We start from the raw sequence: 20,298 nt of genomic DNA on the forward strand, positions 1-20,298 counted from the left end.
TGACTTTTATGAAGGAACCACTGTCTCCCCTGAAGCATCTACTCAAACGCAAAAGGAGGTATTAGGCAGGGCTCAAACGCTGCTGTGTCTTGTCAGCGTTAACTACAGTGCGTCTGTTTCCAGCACCGTGGCAGCAACTAGGACAAGGCTTTCTTGCTGAACCTGTATAGTGACACAGTCCACACAGCTTCACTTGCTGTCATTGCCTTTGTTAGGGACAGTTTCAAAGGCAGCATTCCAAATCAGAGATCCTAAGCCAGAGGACGAAACGCACACACGGAGTACTGGAACCATGATCTCAGGCACATGGATATAAGAGCCAGGTCATTGAGACGCCACCAGCAGAGAGGTAGGAATGCTCCTTAATGGTGGAGGAACCTTTCCCAGGTGACACACCCCTTCCTCTCTCTGAGTCCCAACTTTTGTAGTGATAACGCTGTCGCACAAATACGGGAAGCCATGACAGGTGTACCCTGTAATTTGGGTAAATTGTCTAAGTATCCTTCTCAAGTGTCTGAGAGGCGTTATGACCAAATACGCCTTAGATTACAACACAGGAGAGCAGAGAGATTTTCCTTGATGGATCAGTTGAGAGAAAGAGTGTTAGTAGTCATTTCCTGTGTCGTGGCACGATCTGCGATATTTTAACTGGCTTCACAGAAAACTTATCATCCTGGATGGCGTAATTTTTACTGATGAGGTTGTTCATTGTGAGCTCGTCAGAAGCAAAATTTAATTTCCACGAATGAATCTTATCATAACTGGAGCTGGTGGGATTTTTAGCAGAAAACTTCAATAGAAGGGACCTCCTGGTATCCAGGGAAGGGGCACAAACTCAGTTAGTTACATATCCTAAGGCTCCTCCAGCCTTACTGAGTCCAACAGATGTGTTATCTATACAAAGTCTATCCCAGAATTAGGAGAATTGGGATGGTCATTTAAAAAACAAAATGTTTTGTAATTTAAAGTAGTTAACAAAAGAAAATGTAAATCAGTAGGCCTATTTATAGGTACTGAACTTGATCCAAAGAGCTTGGGTTCAGCAGTCACTTCCACGCCAACCTCTGCTCTGGAGGAGGAATGTGCTGGCAGTCCTGACTCAGCTGTTCCATGCAGCCTGACTACCATGTCTGCGCTGATGTTTGTCCTGCCACGGTTCAACTTATCATTTCATTCCCTATAGGGTCCATAATCAAGATTCCCTGGTGTGTCCTTTCAGACTTTATGATATTTCTTCCAGGAAACTCAACCTCTGATCTGGCGCTTCTAGAAAGGACCTGTAGGCAAATGTAAGCAGAAAAATTACAAACCAGCCTGTGGTTGATATGACTAAATTGCTCTGGTTAATTTTTATAATCAGCATACAGAATGGAGGGAAGTAGAATCCTCTATTAAGATATAATACTTATGATTTATTCACTGTATAAGGGTCTGGGAGCATGGTTTTTCTGAACCTGAAAAGTATATAACCACTGAAACACACTTATATAAATAACAAGTTACTTATATGTAATTCAACTAGAAAGACTGAAGTTTTCTTTTGACATTTTCAGGTTTTAATATTTTGGTTTGGTAAACAAAATCACTCTCGTATGAGTTTTCAGTTTTTTAAACCTGTGCTATCTAATATAATAGCCGCTAGCCACATGTAGCTATTTAAAATTAAATTATTTAAAATCAGATAAAATTAAAAATTCAGTTCCTCAGACATACTAGTCACATTTCAAGTGCTCAACAACTACACGTGGCTGGTAGTTATAGTATTGGACAGTGCAGATCTGGGACATTTCCACTGTCTCAGAAAGCTCTATTGGACAGTGCTAATCTAGAGAATGCCATATGAATCTGGTTGTATTCATTGCCTCTCCTTTGTAAGATGAAGAACCAAATCTTGTGTTTCTCCATGGCTGCCCAGGAAACCCCAAAGATATTTTAGCTGTAAAAGACATCTTAACAGTTTCATGATTGCAAATTTGGGAAAGAGCAATATTAAAAAGAGTCATCAGGATAGATTGGTCACAAAAACAAGATGTTGTTGTCTTGGAACAGTTGCTGTCTTGGCTGTGTCATTAAACATAGTAACAATAAAATATTTAAAATAAAGAGAAGTTAAAATAATAATCATTAAATTTATTAGTTATTCTTTTTTTTGGATGAGGAAGATTGGCCCTGAGCCAGCAGCTGTGCCAGTCTTCCTCTATTTTGTATGTGGGACACTGCCACAGCGTGACTTGATGAGTGATGTGTAAGTCCACAGCTGGGATCCGAACCCACAAACCCTGGGCCCCCAAAGCAGAGGGAAAGAACTTAATCACTACACTACCGGGCTGGCCTCTATTAGTTATTCTTGAAGTGAAGATTCCTTGTTGCTTCTTGAAACAACCCAGGAGCATGGTAAAACGTGACATGAAAGCAAAGCAGTAGACATTTGAGAGTCAGAGTTTGCACTAGGTGAGGCAATGTAAAGTTCTCACCTTCTCAGAGTGTACAGCAGGCGAGAGTAACTCTTTATTTCCTCCTGTGGAGAGCAGACTACAGGCTAAGGTGAGAATTTTTCCTTAGCTGTCAGTCCTCTCCTTTCTATCACAGCTAAGCTTTTTACTTATTGATGGTATTATAGCACTGTATATATTTAAACATATACATATATAATATACAATGTCCAATAGCATTTATATTTGAAAATGTAAATTTAAATCTTAAATAACATTATAAAACAATGTATCTATTACATTATTTTACCATTTTGATTTGTTTTCTAAAGAATATGTTTGTGTATAGGCAAGCATATAAGTAAAAACTATTGGGTTAAAAAAACTACATTGTGATAATTCAGTAATTTTTTTCTCTCTGTTTTAGGAATTCTGATTTTCCTAGAAATTTTTTTCTATTAAAAATTAGTCATTACTTTCAAATATAAAAGTCAGCAAGAGTTTTTAGAAATTTAAGCATCCTTAAATAATCTGCAATCACTATTGATATTAAAATTATCATAAAAAATTATTTTTAGAATTTCCATACTTTGATTAGAGTACCTCTGCAGATTCACATAATTTGCAGCATGTCTGAAGTCCAAAATCAATTCTTTTCATGAAGATTTTGATTATATAATTCAATTTGGTTGAACACAAATGTTTACATTTTCACATTCTCAAACATTTATGAAAACAATGTTAGTTTAAAATGAATAAAAACAGTATAGGAAATATATAGAGTTCAGATTGATTATCCTTTCTGTGAGAAAATAAAGCAAATTTTGCATAGACTAGAACATTATGCTAACATCATTTTTATACTGTGATAAAATCAGGAGGGCGTCATAGAAAAGTAGTCTATTTCCTAAGGATTGCCTTTGACTAGAAATATTGTTTGAGGGTGAAACCGGCAAACAGCCATTGATGATTAAGCATCTAGGTACTCAAGTTTTTTCCTTTTTGCAGTTACTGATTACAGGTTTTAGCTGTGTAGCCCACCCATTGTTAACTGTGCTGCTTAGGCAATCTGCTACCTGACTCCCCCCAGGCTCCTACAGATAACATCTCCCTGGAGCCTGGGTCACCATGGTAATGGGTGTGTGAGCTGTTTTTCAGGAATTAGAACTCCTTGTCCACTTCAGGCCAGTTGAGGCCACCAACCCCTCAACTGGGCCCACACAGATATCTGATAGGCGACCTTTTGACATCAAGAAGCTAAAAACTCCACCCTCTGATCATGCTAATACCACCATTTTGTGAACATGGGTCCTATGAAGAGGCATGGAGTCTGACTATGCTTGCGCAGATCATGGATTACCTCACCTCTCCTCACCTCCAATCACCTCTCTCCACATTTCAGACCACCTTGCCCCCATCCCATAAATATCCCTGAGTCCCTATTTTTGGGGAAGCCAATTTGGGGCTCATGCTCTGGCTTCCTCACATGGCTGCCTTGGAAGTAAACTCTCTCTCTGCTGCGATGTCATCGTCTTGGTGTTTGGCTTTCTGGGCGGCGGGCAAAAACGAACCTGGTTCAGTAACAAATGGTGAGCCAGCCAGGAGCTAAGTGCAGATGGACCTTTTTGCCCGAGATTCGTGAGCCCCTTTCCAGTATGGAGGACCTGTGGGTGCGTCCAGCAGCTGCCGGGTGCATTTCTCCTGGGACTGTTCTGGGACTCTTTCCTGGCTTGGCGCTGCCGACTGCTTGGTGCATAGTTTCACTTTCAGTAGAGAGACAGCTTCTTGGTTTGGAAGATGTCTTTTTGGTGAGTAACTTGGGTACAAGTGATCGCATTCTTATTCCGCCTTCGTTTAAGTCTGACTTCCGAAAGGAAGCCTTGGTTTGGCAGGGGACGCCCTCCGGGACTTCCAACAAAGGAAGCCTTGGTCTGACCTTCATTGTGAGGGTCTTGGTTTCGAGGATGCTCAATAATAAGTAAGAACTAGGGGATCCACTCACAGAAGTGCTCTTGGCTTGGCTTGGTTTGGTTTGTTTTGAGATCTGGTTCTAGCTGCTGCATAAATATACTTTGACCAGCCGGGTCTAAATTCTGAAACAATGGGGAATGCTAATTCCATTCCTACCTGCAGCCCCCTAGGCTGCATTCTTCAAAATTGGACAACTTTCAATTACAAGTCCATGAAGAAGAAAAAGATGGTATTTTTCTGTAACACCACATGGCCACAGTCAGAGAGTTCTCTGGTCTTAATAACTTAATCAAATTTGGAATCTCAGCTTCCACTCGTGGTGTTACTGATGCTAATGGAAGCTCCACACCCCACCCTAACCCCACCTCTGCCTGGTGTTGAAGCGTCCATGTTCCACCCCGGGAGCTCTCCTCTGGTTTTTGGGCCCCTGGAGTGATTCCAGGTTGGCCCCTTGGTCAATCGTTGACTGACAATCTGGAACCCGGTTTTCTCTCCTGTCAAGAGCTTATTGAGGATTTTAGGCACCTACTAAGTCAGTTGTGGGGACGGGAGACCGGTAATTTATTCTGTAAACTGTCTTGCCCAGGAACTGTTGTTTGTGTGACCTTATCTTGATGACTCTTGGGAAGAGGCTGGGAGGGTGAGGCCTGATCACCTCTTTCCCTTCTTTGTCTGTCTCGTTCATCACCTCCTCTGTTGTCATCAGCTAGGGGTGCAGTTCAGGCTGGACCTGAGCAGAACCTAGACCTTCTGTAAAGTCAAAACTTGGAAAACTTTCTGCTAGGGACTTAACTCTCAACCCTGGCACTGGGAGCCCACCCCGGCCAGCTCCAAGCCTTTGCCTCTTGCCTCCCTGGCTTGCCTTGTGCTGAATGGGACTTGACTAAATCTTATAACTATATTGACGCCTGTGGTCAGGCTCTGCACCCTTCTCTGGCCCACTGTCAGTCAGACACTTACTGTCAGTCAGCCTTAGCACCATGCGGATGCCCCAAGCATCTGTGGAGTCTCACCCCTCGGGTTCATTTTAATTAATTGGAAATGCTTTCAACTTTGGATAGGTTATGCCCCAGAAACTCCATCTTGGAGAAAACATGAGCGGTTTCTCTGTGCCTTTATGCTGTATTTGGACAGGTAGATCAACCCATAGTGTCATTTGAGTCACAACCCAATTTCTGAGAAATCAAGAGCAACTGTCCTAGGAAAATCCTTGTAAGACTGGAAATGCAGCTCTAGAGGCAGTTCCACCCATTTCCCTTATCTCAGAGAGCTTGCAAATCCTCTGGGGACTATCTAGCCCATCACTAATTTCTAAGACTGAATAATAAAAGGGGGAAAAGGCCAAAAAAATGGCCAGAAGAGCACCTTTGCCAAAAATCTAGCATCTTGAGTGTCTTCTCCACAAATATTAGTAAAAAGGCTTAAAACAAAATTTGGATTCATACCTAGGGAGCTTTGTATTACTGTACCTGATTCATGGCAGTAATTTTTAAAACAATAGCTGTGGAGATTCTGTGTATGTGTGTCTATATGTATGTCAGATGTGTGTGATATTTTTACCTCCAGATGGTATGGCCAAAATTGAGAACTCTGTTTAATTGGCTTAAAGTAAGCGCTCACCTAAATTATTTATAAATGGAAAAGAAGTTAATCCAAATGTTTTTTAAGTTAACATGCTATAAAATTAATCTTTGGTAAATGAAAGCTCATTTAAATTTGTTGGTTTGATTAGAATGGACATGCCCTCAGAGTCAGCACTGGACGTGATGCAGACACGCAGCCTTTATTCTACATTTACTGGTCGAATAAGCTGATGCAATCTCTGTCACCAAACTGGTTAGCAGAAATAATTTTAAATGATGGCTAATTGTGTCTAATGTTTCATGAAGTTTTATAGGCAATCTAAATAATTATTGGGAATGAGTAAACTAAATGTGGAAAAGATAAAAGTGTTGGGTGAGCTTTTAAAAATAATTATGTCTTATGACATGTATATTTAAAATAGCTTCCAAAATCTTTCTGGTAACTTGAAACTTTGAGGTGTTGCTAGATAAAATTGAGTGATAAAAAACTCACTGAATACCTCAGTCATTTTTCAAATGAGATAAAATACTGAAACATTATCATTAGACATGTCTAGGTTTATCTATGTTTGGCTTCTTATTGCAAAGAAACTAAAATGTGTTTGGGTCTAATAGTAAACATGTCTTGTATTTTATTAAGATTGCACCATGAAGTAGCATGTTCCTAGAAATTATAAAACATATTTATATTGGGGGCTGGCCCAGTGGCGCAGCAGTTAAGTTCACACGTTCCTCTTCTTGGTGGCCCGGGGTTCGCCGGTTCGGATCCCAGGTGTGGACATGGCACCACTTGTCACACCATGCTGTGCTACGCGTCCCACATATAAAGTAGAGGAAGATGGGCACGATGTTAGCTCAGGGCTAATCTTCCTCAAAAAAATTATAAATTTGCCAAGCCACAGTATGCTAATGTAAAGGACAGTTCATAATTGCTTAGTTTTTAGTAGGATCTATATGGGTTAAAAATTCTAATTAATATATGTAATTAAAGCTACTAAAAATTAATAAGGCAAACAACTCTGTATACAAGGAAATTAAAATGTATGTTTTCAGTAAAGAAGCTATAAAGAATGGAAGTATTTTTGTTTGTTAGGTTAAGAAAGATAAATTTGTCCTCAAGTACTAGAAGGGAAGAAAGGAAGCATGGGACAAATTCTGAATATAAAAAGAAAGTTATAGAAGGTTTGTGAAAGAGAAATTCTGAAGGGAGTTTTATGCCTGGTCAAGTTGGCTAAGATTAAAGTAAATCCAATTGAGTAAATGAGTTTTAATGAAAAAAACAATAAGCTGGTACAAAAATTAAAATTTTGTTTTCTCTCTCTAAAGGATAATTTTCTTGACCTTTTGGTCTGCTCTTGATAAAGAGGTTATAAAAGGCTTTTTCTTTATTTTTGATAAGTCTACCTAAAAGACAGAAAATCTATGTTTTGTTACAATAATTCCCTCTGTTCAGAAAGACTGGAGTCTCTATTCAGATTTTTTGACTGTTTTAGCTGTTTGCCCTTGACTGGTTCTGTTGTCACTTTGAATGGATGACTGAGCATGGTTTCCTATCTGAACAAGTGTTTTAAAACCTTTTGATGTTTTTGACAAGCTCTCCCCACCACCAAAATATTCAAATCCTGAATACTTTCATTTGGCTTGGAAGAAGGAAGAGAATTTCTCTGACGATTTTCAGAGGGCCCCTGAGACTTCTCAAGGAAATTTCCTCCTGCTTCCTAGAAGGAGGAAGACACTAAGCTAATTAGGCTTATTTGGTATGTTAAATTACATGGGAAACATTGTCAAATAAGTGATGATAAACTTTCTAGGGTGGTATTATGTGAGTCAATGTTATTGATATAAATGTTTTAAAAATTATATAACATTCCTAAAATTCTGATTGGTCCTGGTTGTCAGCCACAATTCTGGTTATTATTTTAAAGTATTATATGTCACAAAACTAACCAAATTTCTTTGTCAGTTGCCATTTTGGGATCTTGTTGTTTACAGACAGTTATTGTTTTACTCTGATGCTTTTGCAAAATGTTTCATCTTCAGAGAAATTCATGGAAAGGATTCTGACACTCTAGAATAAGGTTCCTTTTTTTTTTTAAAAGATTTTTATTATTTCCTTTTTCTCCCCAAAGCGCCCCTCCGGTACATAGTTGTATATTCTTCGTTGTGGGTCCTTCTAGTTGTGGCATGTGGGACGCTGCCTCAGCGTGGTTTGATGAGAAGTGCCATGTCCGTGCCCAGGATTCGAACCAACGAAACACTGGGTCGCCTGCAGCGGAGTGCATGAACTTAACCACTCAGCCACGGGGCCAGCCCCAAACAGGTTAAGATTTCTTTGCAGTGCTTTCTTTTTTTTTTTTTTTTGAGGAAGATCAGCCCTGAGCTAACATCTGCTGCCAATCCTCCTCTTTTTGCTGAGGAAGACTGGCTCTGAGCTAACATCCATGCCCACTTCCTCTACTTTCTATGTGGGATGCCTGCCACAGCATGGCTTGACAAGCGGTGCCATGTCCACAATGGGGATCCGAACTGGTGAACCCAGGGCCGCCGAAGCAGAATGTGTGCACTTAACTGCTGCACCACTGGGCCAGCTAGAATAAGGTTTCTAATAAACTTTCAGATCGTAAAACTGAACAGGGTAAGAAATTACAGAACTCTAACAGAGAAACTCATGACCTCATACAACTGCTAACAGAAGATTAAGATCAAGAATTGATTACACAGGACTGAATGAACTGATGAGGATGATTATGATTTATAGGACTTTTCATTTGAGATATTGCTGATTTTTTGATGTTCTGTTTCCAGATTTAAGGAAGTCTTTTCTCTTTTTCTCTCATGCTAACTATGACATATCAATTTGATAAATTATACCTTTGTAAGCAGATTTGAAACGCTTATTTTTCTCCCTGCCTGATCCCTCCAGGATTTGGAAACTCTTAATGAGTGAGTATCGTTTTCATGGCAATGTAGTTATTTGCCATAAGTTCAATAAGACTCTGTTCTCCTTATAACAGGACACAATTGGAAACATTGGTTATCTTACCAAGGCTTTGACTGGAATGTCATATTTGAGAGAAACTGGCATAGACTCAGATATGACCAGACAGCCTTTAAGAAACAAGGGTTGGACTTTGTGGAACAAAGCCACTTGGAAATATTGGCCTGGTACCTTGTTTACAAGGATTCCAGGACCCCGGGTAAGTAAGGAAGGTCACTTATCTGGCAGGCGCCTGGAACTCGAAATATATTGGAGGTCCTCAAGAAGAGAGGAATCCACCCAAATCTGTAGGTATTGCAGGCAAAATCTGATGACAAGTCTTTGGCTTGGTTTTCTTGGCCTCGAGAGGCCTTTAAAGTTCAACCTGAGATTCCTCAGAAAGAGTTCCAGCAAAGCAGATTTGAAAGAACCTATATAATCACTTGCTATTCTTACTGTACTTCTGTAAATAATTGAGGCAATTTTCTTGAAACGAAACTTATCTTGCAAACCAATTAGTCTTAATTTGGCTATCTTTGGTAAAAATGAGGGTGATTTCAGAGAGAAAAATTATGTTTCAATAAAAGCTATAGTACACATTCATGGATATTAGGTTCTAGTCCTGATAATTGTCTTTGAGGTTTTTATTTTATATCTGTTAACTGGACTGGATCCTGAATTCTTCTAGTCTCTTGAAATATCTGGCCACAAATCTCCAAATTAATGTTTTCAATTTTTTTCCCATTATTTTCATTTGGAATCATTGAGAACTGAACCTGCCCTTTTTCCTGAACCTTTGCAAACTGAAGCTGGACAAATTAATATAAACTTAAGAGAATTCACGTCTGTTGCTGTGTAAGACACTCAGTAAGATACTTGAAGACCTGATAACATCATCAGAGACATTTCAAACTGCAAAAGATGCTTTGATTCTGACGCCCAGAAATCTTTTGACTGTCTGCTGCCTGGACTCAGAAAGGTTTATAATTTGCACCCACCATTAACCGTGTTTTTCTTTTTGTCTCTCTAGAAATACTTCTTATTAAATACCTGGTTACTTGCTAACACACTATGGGCTGAACTTTGGGAGCCCACCTGCATCACAAGGGACTGGTCCAATGAGATGGAACAACCTATGCTCCTCACCAACAGGATAACCCCTCAAGATTGAAGATGAACAACAAAAGGGGGGATTGATACGGGTTAACACAAGGTTAACATAAGGGAAGCCATATTGTAAAGAAGAAACCATATTGTAACTTTGAATGACCTCTGATTAACTAACCCAGACATGCTCTGTAGATTTTATGAACCCTGTCAGCTGCTATAATTTGATAAGTTTGTTCTTTTGAGTTCCTTAGGAATGTGATGACCCCCAGGTAGAGAGTCTGTGCTGATGGCCATCATCATTGACAACTGAAAGATCAGGGTATAGGCCATTGCTCTGGTCTCTGATGCATCTCCAGTAAAACAAAAGACTATCAGAAACTGAGACCAGATGTCTTCCCCACCTGGAGAACAGATGGAGGCCCCACTGGGATTAGGTCTATTTTTCAGGGACTGTTAAAATTTGGGTTGTCTATACTTCTTGTCCTTCTGGTAAGCCAGGAACATGAGAATATTTCCAAATGAGTGCTAAAAATGTCATTCCTTTAACCCAGATCTACGCCCCAATCTAGCAGGAAGTAGCTAGATCGGTCATCGCCCCAAATCCCTCAAGAATGAGAAGTGACCAAACAATAGGGGGGATTGAAACCAGCAAACAGCCATTGATGATTAAGTATCTAGGTACTAAAGTTTTTTCCTCTTTGCAGTTACTGATTATAGCTTTTAGCTGTTTAACCCAGCCATTGGTAACTGTGCTGTTTAGGCAATCTGCTACCTGACTCCCACCAGGGTCCTATAGATAACATCTCCCTGGAGCCTGGGTCACCATGGTAATGGGTGTGTGAGCTGTTTTTCAGGAATTAGAACTCCTTGTCCACTTCAGGCCAGTTGAGGCCACCAACCTCTCAACGGGGCTCAAGCAGATGTCTGATAGGCAACCTTTCGACATCAAGAGGCTAAAAACTCCACCCTCTGATCATGCTAATACCGCCATTTTGTGAACATGGGTCCTATGAAGAGTCATGAAGTCTGACTACGCTTGTGCAGATCATGGATTACCTCACCTCTCCTCACCTCCAATCACCTCACTCCACATTTCAGACCACCTTGCCCCATCCCATAAATATCACTGAGTCCCTTTTTTTGGGGAAGCAAATTTGGGGCTCATGCTCCCACTTCCTCACTTGGCTGCCTTGGAAGTAAACCCTCTCTCTGCTGCGATGTTGTCATCTCACTGTTTGGCTTTCTCGGGGGGAGGAGTGGAGGGGGCAAACACGAACCTGGTTCAGTAACAAGGGGCTGGCCTGGTGGCGCGTAGCTGTTAAGTTTGTGTGCTTTGCATTGGCAGCCCAAGGTTCACCATCCTGGATCTTGGTTGTGGAACTACACACTGCTTATCAAACCATGCTGTGGCAGGCGTCCCACATATAAAGTAGAGGAAGATGGGAACAGATGTAAGCTCAGGGCCAATCTTCCTGAAAAAAAAGAAAGAAATATTGTTTGGAATTTTCCTCTTTTTACACTTAAATAACAACTATTAACACTTTCAACTGTAGAAAGCACTGAGCTATAACCTAATAACCTTCTATTTGTAACATAATAACCAAGGTCATTAACCCAAATCTTTGTTTCCCTTTAGAGCTGCTGTCTCAGCAGGAACGGTTTTCTTAAAAGACCCAAAACATTTAAAACATTGGAAATCAATTTTTTCTTTTGGAAATTCTTGAGGTTTTAAAAAAATTAATATAAGGACTCATAAGTTTCCATAAACCAATTAGCACAAGAGCTCCCAAAGAATTTAAGAAACCTTGTAATCTGATTCATGAAATTTCTCCCACCAAGTGTGAGAGCTGCCTGCCTGGCCTCAATGATCCCAGAGGGCACACTATCGACAGGCGGTGCAGCCCAGCCGAAAGGCTGCGTGCGTCACAGGCCTGAGGACGCCCCTCGAGGGAGGGGTGGAGAGTTCCGAGCACGGCAGCCCCCACTTTAACGCAGAACCCACAGAAGGGACGCCTTCTTCAGCCAGAGGACAGACTGAAAGCAAGCTCAGGAAATGACACTGATTGTCGCTTTTCTCCTGAAAAGCCACCAAGACTGAAAGCTCAGTTGACAAAACTTGAAAGTTAAAATAGTCTCACCGAGGCCTGCTGGGAATTAGAAAAAGTCACAAGATACGGTAACTGGGTCACCCTCAGTTAACAAGAATAAACCCAGGGATGCAGAGTGAGCGCAGTTCTGTCAGCACTGGGAGAATCACCCACAGGCTGGGGCCCCACGAGACCAAACCCGAGCACAAAAGGGCACCTTTCGGCTCAGAGTCCAGCAACACTGGCCTCAGCAAAGTGAGGTTCGTCAGGGTAATTTTGGTAGGACCTCCAGACACCAGAAAAGAAAATGAAGACCAGCAGAGGTGGAGGGTCACGAAGCTGAGTCTGTCAGCTTGCAAGAGAACCCCTGCCAGGGAAGAAACTGACTCAGAGTAGGACCCTGAGAACAAAATGTGTGTGTGTTGTCAGCTGTCAAGGACTAGAAAGACAGTCACGCTAGGCAAGCTCTGAAAACTAGCACTCTAGACAAACCGAGTAAGCCCACAAGTTTTCACAGGTGGCTAAGATCAGCAAAGAATTGCAAGTTAGGGTCTGCAACCTTGGCAAGCCACGTGCAAGTCCCCCAGCAGCAAGGGAGCAGAAGCTCCTTCCTACAGCGAAGCCGCAGTCGGAAAGGCTGTTGCAAACAGAGTCCAGAGGGGCGGGGCTTTTCACTCGCTGCGTTGTGACAGCCTCTCATTGGCCGAGCTTCCAGCCAGTCAACAAGAGGAAGTCTTTCTTCTTCCTGCTGGGCTCTGCTGTCCATGTAGGGCCTGAGAGCTCCCCCTCTTGGCCTCCTGACTCCAATTTAATGAGGTTTCTGTTTGTTAATTTGACAGTGAGGTCCTGCAAGGGCCTGGCATCCTGGGGTCAGGCAAAGTGCACCATCCTTTATCAGCTTTAACTGAGGAGCAATAGCGGTGAAACACAACCTTCAGTCTTGCTATCTCCTAGGCAAGTGCTGCTGCAAGGGGCACTTTTCCTTTTCACGTGAGTCCCCTTCTCCTCGTGGCCATCATTCACACAGATTACTAGGAATCACCCGGTCTGGGTAGGCGAGGTTCCTTTTAGCCCCCAGGCTATGCTGCTTCTGTGCCGTGTGACACTTGGAGGGGAGAGGGGGCGCCTAGATTCAGGCAGCCATTTTCCTCGGAGCCTGGCCGCTCCCCAGGGTCCAGCCCTGCTGCTCAGGGAGCCCTAGGTCTCGCTCCTACACACACAGACATACACAATTATTTCTTCTTAATCTGGGGGAAGTCCCTTCCACTGTCTTCCTATTTCCTTCATGAGACCCCTCTCCCCTCACTGAAATACTTCTGCCTTAATATCTTTAGGGCCTTTTGAGGGTGAGGGTGAAATATCCCAGAAGGAGGACAATCTTGCTGACAAATTGTATCTCCATCTTGGCTCAAACCAATAGCCAGTAGCATTCACTTACTTACACATCTGTCTCCTGCCAAGTGGCCTAGGGGCTGCCTGTTGACAGGCCCATGGCTACTGTTGTTGGGCAGTTGGCCCAGTAGGTTGTTTATGGTTTATTTCCTCTCCCTATTGTGGAAAATCCACTAGGCCCCAGGCTGCCTAGAGCCCTCACTGTGGAGGCAGGTCCTCTCTCAGCTCCGGGCTTCTCTCCTTCCCTTTCCTTGATGCCCTCCATCAAAGCTGACCTTTCCTTCCTCTAAAGGAGCGCTTCTCAGAGTGTGAGTCCAGGACAAGCGGCAGCAGCATCGCCTGGGAACGTGTTAGAAATGCAGACTCTCAGGCTCCACCCCCGACCTGCTGAGTCAGAAGCTGGGGGCCGGACCCAGCGCTCCGTGTTAACGAATCCTCTAGGTGATTCTGAGGCATGCGCAGGTTTGAGAATCGCTGCTCTACATCATTGCCACAACGATATGGCTCTGGTACCAGCAGCATCAGCATCACCTGGGAACTTGCTGGAAATGCAAGTTCATGAGCCTCAGGCCAGAAAGCCTAATCAAAATCTCAGGTGGGGCCAGGAATCAGTGGTTTATCAAGCTCAGCAGGTGATTCTTACACACCCTTAAATTTGAGAATCACTGCTCTAAATTTCTCTCAGGGTTCAGCTCTCTGATTTTGAATGGGAAAATGAACTTTAAAAGAGAAAACAATTTCCCGCTCATAATTTTCACGGAACAGGCAAGGCCTCGGAACTCGATCCTTTGTCACCCGACGAGAAATATGAACGCGTTTAACCCAGTGGATGTCGAACTTTGTGACGGGGCTGGAGGGGAGCCAAATTCGCCACCACGAAATGTGTGTCTGGGGCGCGAGGCAGTTTTCCTTTAGCTCCCTCCCCTTAACCACCTAGAAGAATTTAGGTGGAGGGTGTGTTTGGAAGGAGAACTATCGCCAGAGACAAATACGAGGAGCAGGGTGAGCTGTGGTGGGGAGCTCAGCAGGGCCTGGGGAACAAAGTTCTCTGTGTCCCGTTGTCTCTGCACACACGGCAAACCTTTGTTCACCAAACATTTGCTTCTCCCGTCTTCCCGTGAATTGTCTTCCTCCCCTTTGAAGCCCCAGACCCCTACCCCCTTCTCTTTAGCTCAGAATAGCATATAAACCTCAATGCCAGAATGTCTTCAGGCCTCATATTCTAATGGAGTCCCCATATGTATGAAATTAAATTTGATTTTCTCTTGTTAATCTAATTTAATTCTTAGAGCAGCCAGAAGAACTTACAAGGGTAGAGAAAAATTCTTCGTCCCCCACATACTCATTTTAAGAAATGCATTTTCTATCATGACCCAGTACACAAATGCGTGCACACACCCACAGGTCCACAGGCATGCTTTGTTTTATTGTGCTTCAATTTATTGCACTTCGCAGGTATTGCATTTTCTACAAGACCCTCCACCAGCAAAAAGACTGTGATTTGCTGAAGGCTCAGATGATGGTTAGCATTTTTTAGCAATAAAGTATTTTTTAAGTAAGGTATATACATTGTTTTTCCAGGTATAATGTTATTGCACACAATAGTCTGCAGTATGATGTAAACATAACTTTTATATGTACTGGGAAGCCAAAAAATGTGTGTGACTCCCTTTCTTGTGATATTTGCTTTTTTGCAGTGGTCTGGAACCAAACCCACAATATCTCCAAGGTATGCCTGTAATCAAAATCACCAGTTTTGGGGTTTTTTTAAAGGAAGATTAGCCCTGAGCTAACATCTGCTGCCAATCCTCCTCTTTTTGCTGAGGAAGACCCGCCCTGAGCTAACATCCATGCCCATCTTCCTCTACTTTATATGTGGGACGCCTGCCACAGCATGGCGTGCCAAGCAGTGTCACGTCTGCACCCGGGATCTGAACTGGCGAACACTGGGCTGCTGAAGCAGAATGTGCGAACTTAACTGCTACGCCACTGGGCTGGCCCAAAGGCATGGTTTTTTGAAACAAAATTTTTACTATGTTTTATGTTCTCTGAATTTTTCTATTATAATTCTTTTTTTATTTTAAAAGTGATCACAACCCACTAAATTAATTTTACAACTCATTAGAGGATTGGAACTCACTGTTTGAAAAATACTGATTTGAACAATTTCCTTTGGGAAAGAGTAAAGCTGTGAAGGAAGGTAAATTTTAGAGGTGAAAATATTTATTTGTTTTTTATGTAGTAGCAGAGAGAAATGTGAATACTAATGAGCAGTAGAACTTTAAAAAGTATGCTAGAACTCACCAATTAAAAAGGGGGAAAAAAGGGGGCTGGCCATGTGGCCGAGTGGTTGAGTTCGCGTGCTCTGCTGCAGGCGGCCCAGTGTTTCGTTGGTGCGAATCCTGGGCACGGACATGGCACTGCTCATCAAGCCACGCTGAGGCGGCATCCCACATTCCACAACTAGAAGGACCCACAACGAAGAATCTAAAACTATGTACTGGGGGGCTTTGGGGAGAAAAAGGAAAAAAATTAAAAAAAAATCTTTAAAAAAAAGGGCGAAAAAAGAAATAAATAGCAATTTAATCAAATCTGGAGGGGAAAAGGAAGACCAAATTCTCCCAAAGAAAGATAGAGTGTTAAATCGGATTAAAATGGAAACCCACCCATATGCTGATAATGAGAAGTGCAGATAAAATGAAGTGATATATACAGGCTGAAATTAAAGGGACAGACAAAGATAGGAAAACAAACAAAAGTAGTAAAAATTAACCTGAATAGAAGGATATTATGAAATGATAAAAGACACAATTAATGAAGATGATATGATAGAAATAAACCTACATGCACTAAACAACTTAGGAGCTGAATACAAAAAGAAAACACTATCAAAAATATCCCTAATAGGGCCAGCCAGGTGGTGCAGCGGTTAAGTTTGCACATTCTGCTTTGGTGGCCTGGGGTTCACTGGTACAGACCCTGGGTGCCGACATGGCACTGCGTGTCAAGCCATGCTGTGGCAGGCATCCCACATATAAAGTAGAGGAAGATGGGCATGGACGTTAGCTCAGGGCAAGTCTTCCTCAGCAAAAAAGAGGAGGATTGGTGGCAGATGTTAGCTCAGGGCTAATCTTCCTCAAAAAAAATTTTTTTTAACTTAAAAAAAATTCCTAATAGATAAAAATTAATTTACCATGTAGCAAAAGCAAATAATTATTAATATATAATTTAATAGACATATAGAGAAATGTCCCTCATATTGAAAATTTTTTTATGTCCATGGAGCATTTACAAAAATTGATCATGTTTTTGTCAAAAAAACAAAATAATAATGAACAAATTCAAAAAAGTGTCAACCTTACTTTTCTGATCATAATCCAACATAGTAAAAATTTAAAAAGTAAGCAGAATTTTAACTACTTGGAAATTAGGAAATACACTCCCCAATCATTATATCAAAGAAGATGAAGGGGATCAGATCCCATTCGGCTAAGGATTGTTGCGAGCTGATGGCAAACGGCTCTCTGCCCTCCCCTTTTCTGTCTAAAAGCAGGACGTAAATTTCCCCTTGTAAAGGTAGCAGACACTTCCGTTTGTGAAGGTGTCTCCCTCTCCTGCTGCAGGAAGACAAGTACCCTGCAGACAGGAGGCAACCCCTCATCTGAGATGATTCTCATCTGTAAAACAAGCCTTACGAAGCAGCCCTTGTTTGCCATGTATTTGCTAGTCTCCTTCCCAAACTTACTCATCTGCAGAAGCTCCAAAGCCCTTGCCTTTGTCTCGCTTCTTCTCCACACTTTATCGCCCTTTACCAAGATGGTCTCTGAGCCCCAAATTTAACCGCCTCCTTGAGTCACGTTTCTTTGTGAACTCATGTGCATAGGTACATCATTAGGTTTTTTCTCCTGTTACCCTGTCTTTTATCAGTTTGATTTCCTGGCTCCGGCCAGTGATCCTAAGAGTGGAGAGGAAGAGTTTGTCCCTCCTCTACAAAGTATCCACTCTGAAATTGTAAATTATCTTATAAGTAATAAAAAAGGAGAACACTTCCTCCCAAACCTGTGGGATGCATCAAAAGCAGAGCGGGGCCAAACACGTGTTAAAGTTACTTCATTGCTAAAGAAGACAACGAAGGAGAAAGAGCACACAAGATAATTTAATTATCATGTTAAACAACAAAAAAAGAATAACGAAACTGACCAAAAGAAATGAGGAAAGAATTAATAAATATTGACACTAATAGAGAGAAAACAGACCAAGGAAGGAGGAGGAAGAGGGGAGAAGCAGCAATTCATTAATCCAAAGTGGTACTTTGCAAAGACCAATAAATAGATTAACGTCTCATAAGCCCAATTAGGAAAAAGAAGAGCGTGTGTAAAAATATATGAGAACAGGAATGAGGAAGGAGACAGCCACAGGCTTAGTGGGGCTGGAGTGGAGTAAATGAGAGGAAAATTAGCAGGAAATGACAGGGGTCAGACCACCTGGGGCCTTATAAACCATAGGCAGGTCCTCGCCTTTTACCCTGAATGAGATGAAGCCATTGGAGGGTTTTGAACCAAAAGGTACTGTGACCTGACTTACATTTTCCCAGGACCACTCTGTTTTCTCTGTTGAGAACAGACTGTAGGAGGAGTGGGGGCAGAACTGGAGGTGGGTGCCAGGATCCAGATGGGAGGTGCTTGTTGTGGCACTGGTCAGAGTGATAACTGGTCTACTTTTTAGATATATTTTGAAGGTACAGCCAATCGACTGTGCTGATAAATGGGATGTGATGTGTAGGGGAAGGGAGGAGTCAAGGGTAATATCTGGTGTTTTGCCAGAGCAGCTGGAAGAAGAGGGTCAGGCATCAGCTGAGGAGGGAAAATGAGGGGAGGACCAATTCGGTGAGAGATCATGCACTTAGCTTGAAACACTGAGTTTGAGACGTCTGTCAGTTATCCAAGTGAAGACATCAGGTAGGCAGTTGAATTTATGGGCCTGAGTTCAAGCGAGAAGTCTGAGCTTGAGATATAAATTTTGAAGATAACGTACAGATGGTATTTGCCTTAGCTCAGGCTACCATAACGAAATGCTATAGAGCGGGTGACTGAAACGACAGATGGATTTTCTCACAGTTCTGGAGGCTGGAAGTCCAAGATGAGGGTGCCAGCATGGTTGGGCTCTGGCGAGCGCTCTCTGCCTGGGTACAGACGGCTGTCTTCTCCGCTTGTGCTCACAGGGCCTGTCTTAGGTGCTTCTGCCTTGAGCGAGAAAGACCTATCTCTCTTCCTCTTCTTTTTTTTTTGAGGAAGATTAGCCCTGAGCTAACTACTGCCAATCTTCCTCTTTTTGCTGAGGAAGACTGGCCCTGAGCTAACATCCGTGCCCATCTTCCTCTACTTTATACGTGGCACGCCTGCCATAGCATGGCTTTTGCCAAGCAGTGCCATGTCCGCACCTGGGATCCCAACGAGTGAACCCCGGGCTACCGAGAAGCAGAATGTGCGAACTTAACGAACTTAACCGCTGCGCCACCAGGCTGGCCCCTCTTCCTCTTCTTGTATGGCCACGAATCCTATCACATTAGGATTTCTCTCATACCTGAATTCACCTTAATGACCTCCTAAAATCCCAGTCTCCAAATTCAGTCACCCTGAGGATTAGGGCTTCAACAATTCGGGGGGGCGGTGCGTGGGGAGAGACAGTCCAGTTTATAGCAGTATTTAGAGCCATAAGACGGGGTGAGATAGGCAAACGAGTGAGTATAGACGGAAAAGAAAAACGGTTCAAGAACTGAGCCCTGGACACACAACATCGAGAGGTTGTAAAAATGAGGAGCCAACAGCAAAGGAGACTGAGAAGGAGAAACCAGGGGTAGGAGAAAGTCCACCCGCTTTGGAGCGCTGGCGGCATCTATTAAAGCTGCGTGTAAGTTTATCTATAGGGGCCGCCCCGTGGCCGAGTGGTTAAGTTCACGCACTCTGCTTTGGCGGCCCAGGGTTTCGCCAGTTTGGATCCTGGGCGCGGACATGACACCACTCATCAGGCCATGCTGAGGCGGCGTCCCACACAGCACAACCAGAGGCACTCACAACTAGAATCTACAACTATGTACTGGGGGGCTTTGGGGAGAAGAAAACAAAAAAAGATTGGGAGCAGTTGTTAGCTTAGGTGTCAATCTTTAAAAAAGAACAAAGTTTGTCTATAACCCGGCAATTCCACTCCCGAGGATTTCCCCGGCAGAAATGAGTGCTATGTCTACGACAGGACATGCATGCGTATGTTCAAAATAGCTCCAAACGGAGACAATCCAAATGTTTATCAACAATAGAATGTTTCTCAGGATGAGAAATTCATGGTATATTCACGTAACACAGTCTTCACAGGACTGAAGAGGACAAACCTCATAGACACCATGTTGAGCAAAAGGAGTGAGACACAAAGGAATGATTACTGCATGACTCCATTTAGAAGAAGTTCAAAAACTACCCTATGGAGATGGAGGTCAGAGCAGTTGTTTCCCTGGGGAAGCTTGCTGTGTGGTAAAGAACTACCCTTACCCGAAGAGGGGTCTGCCCTTAGATCCTGGGAGGGGATCTCTAAACTCCTGGAATTCCCTGCCTCATAGGAGTGCCTTTGTTTACCTGGGGGCTGGACTGTGCCACACTGGATAGTCTAACCTTGTGATTTGTGGAGGGAGCTTTGAGCTGTGCAATGTCAGATGGACCCTTCAAGGGACTGGAGGCTAAGGTCCGCCAGGAAGG

At 42.7% G+C, this 20,298-nt stretch overlaps 1 long non-coding RNA gene across 2 annotated transcripts; it reads right to left on the reverse strand.

The window, feature by feature from the left end:
• Positions 1–359: 359 nt before the first annotated feature.
• LOC139045089 (uncharacterized) lies at positions 360–13,077 on the reverse strand. 2 transcript variants are annotated; one of them, XR_011502758.1, is made up of 3 exons: positions 12,720–13,077; positions 11,351–11,545; positions 360–1,277 (listed from the first exon to the last, which is right to left on the reverse strand). It is a non-coding gene; the product is annotated as an uncharacterized lncRNA (long non-coding RNA). The 2 variants fall into 2 exon arrangements; XR_011502757.1 differs by lacking the exon at positions 360–1,277 and adding an exon at positions 3,707–8,252 and having other exon boundaries at positions 12,720–13,073.
• Between the last annotated feature and the right edge of the window lie 7,221 nt (positions 13,078–20,298).

This window comes from Equus asinus, chromosome 4, assembly GCF_041296235.1.
Source record: "Equus asinus isolate D_3611 breed Donkey chromosome 4, EquAss-T2T_v2, whole genome shotgun sequence".
Lineage (NCBI taxonomy): Eukaryota > Metazoa > Chordata > Mammalia > Perissodactyla > Equidae > Equus > Equus asinus.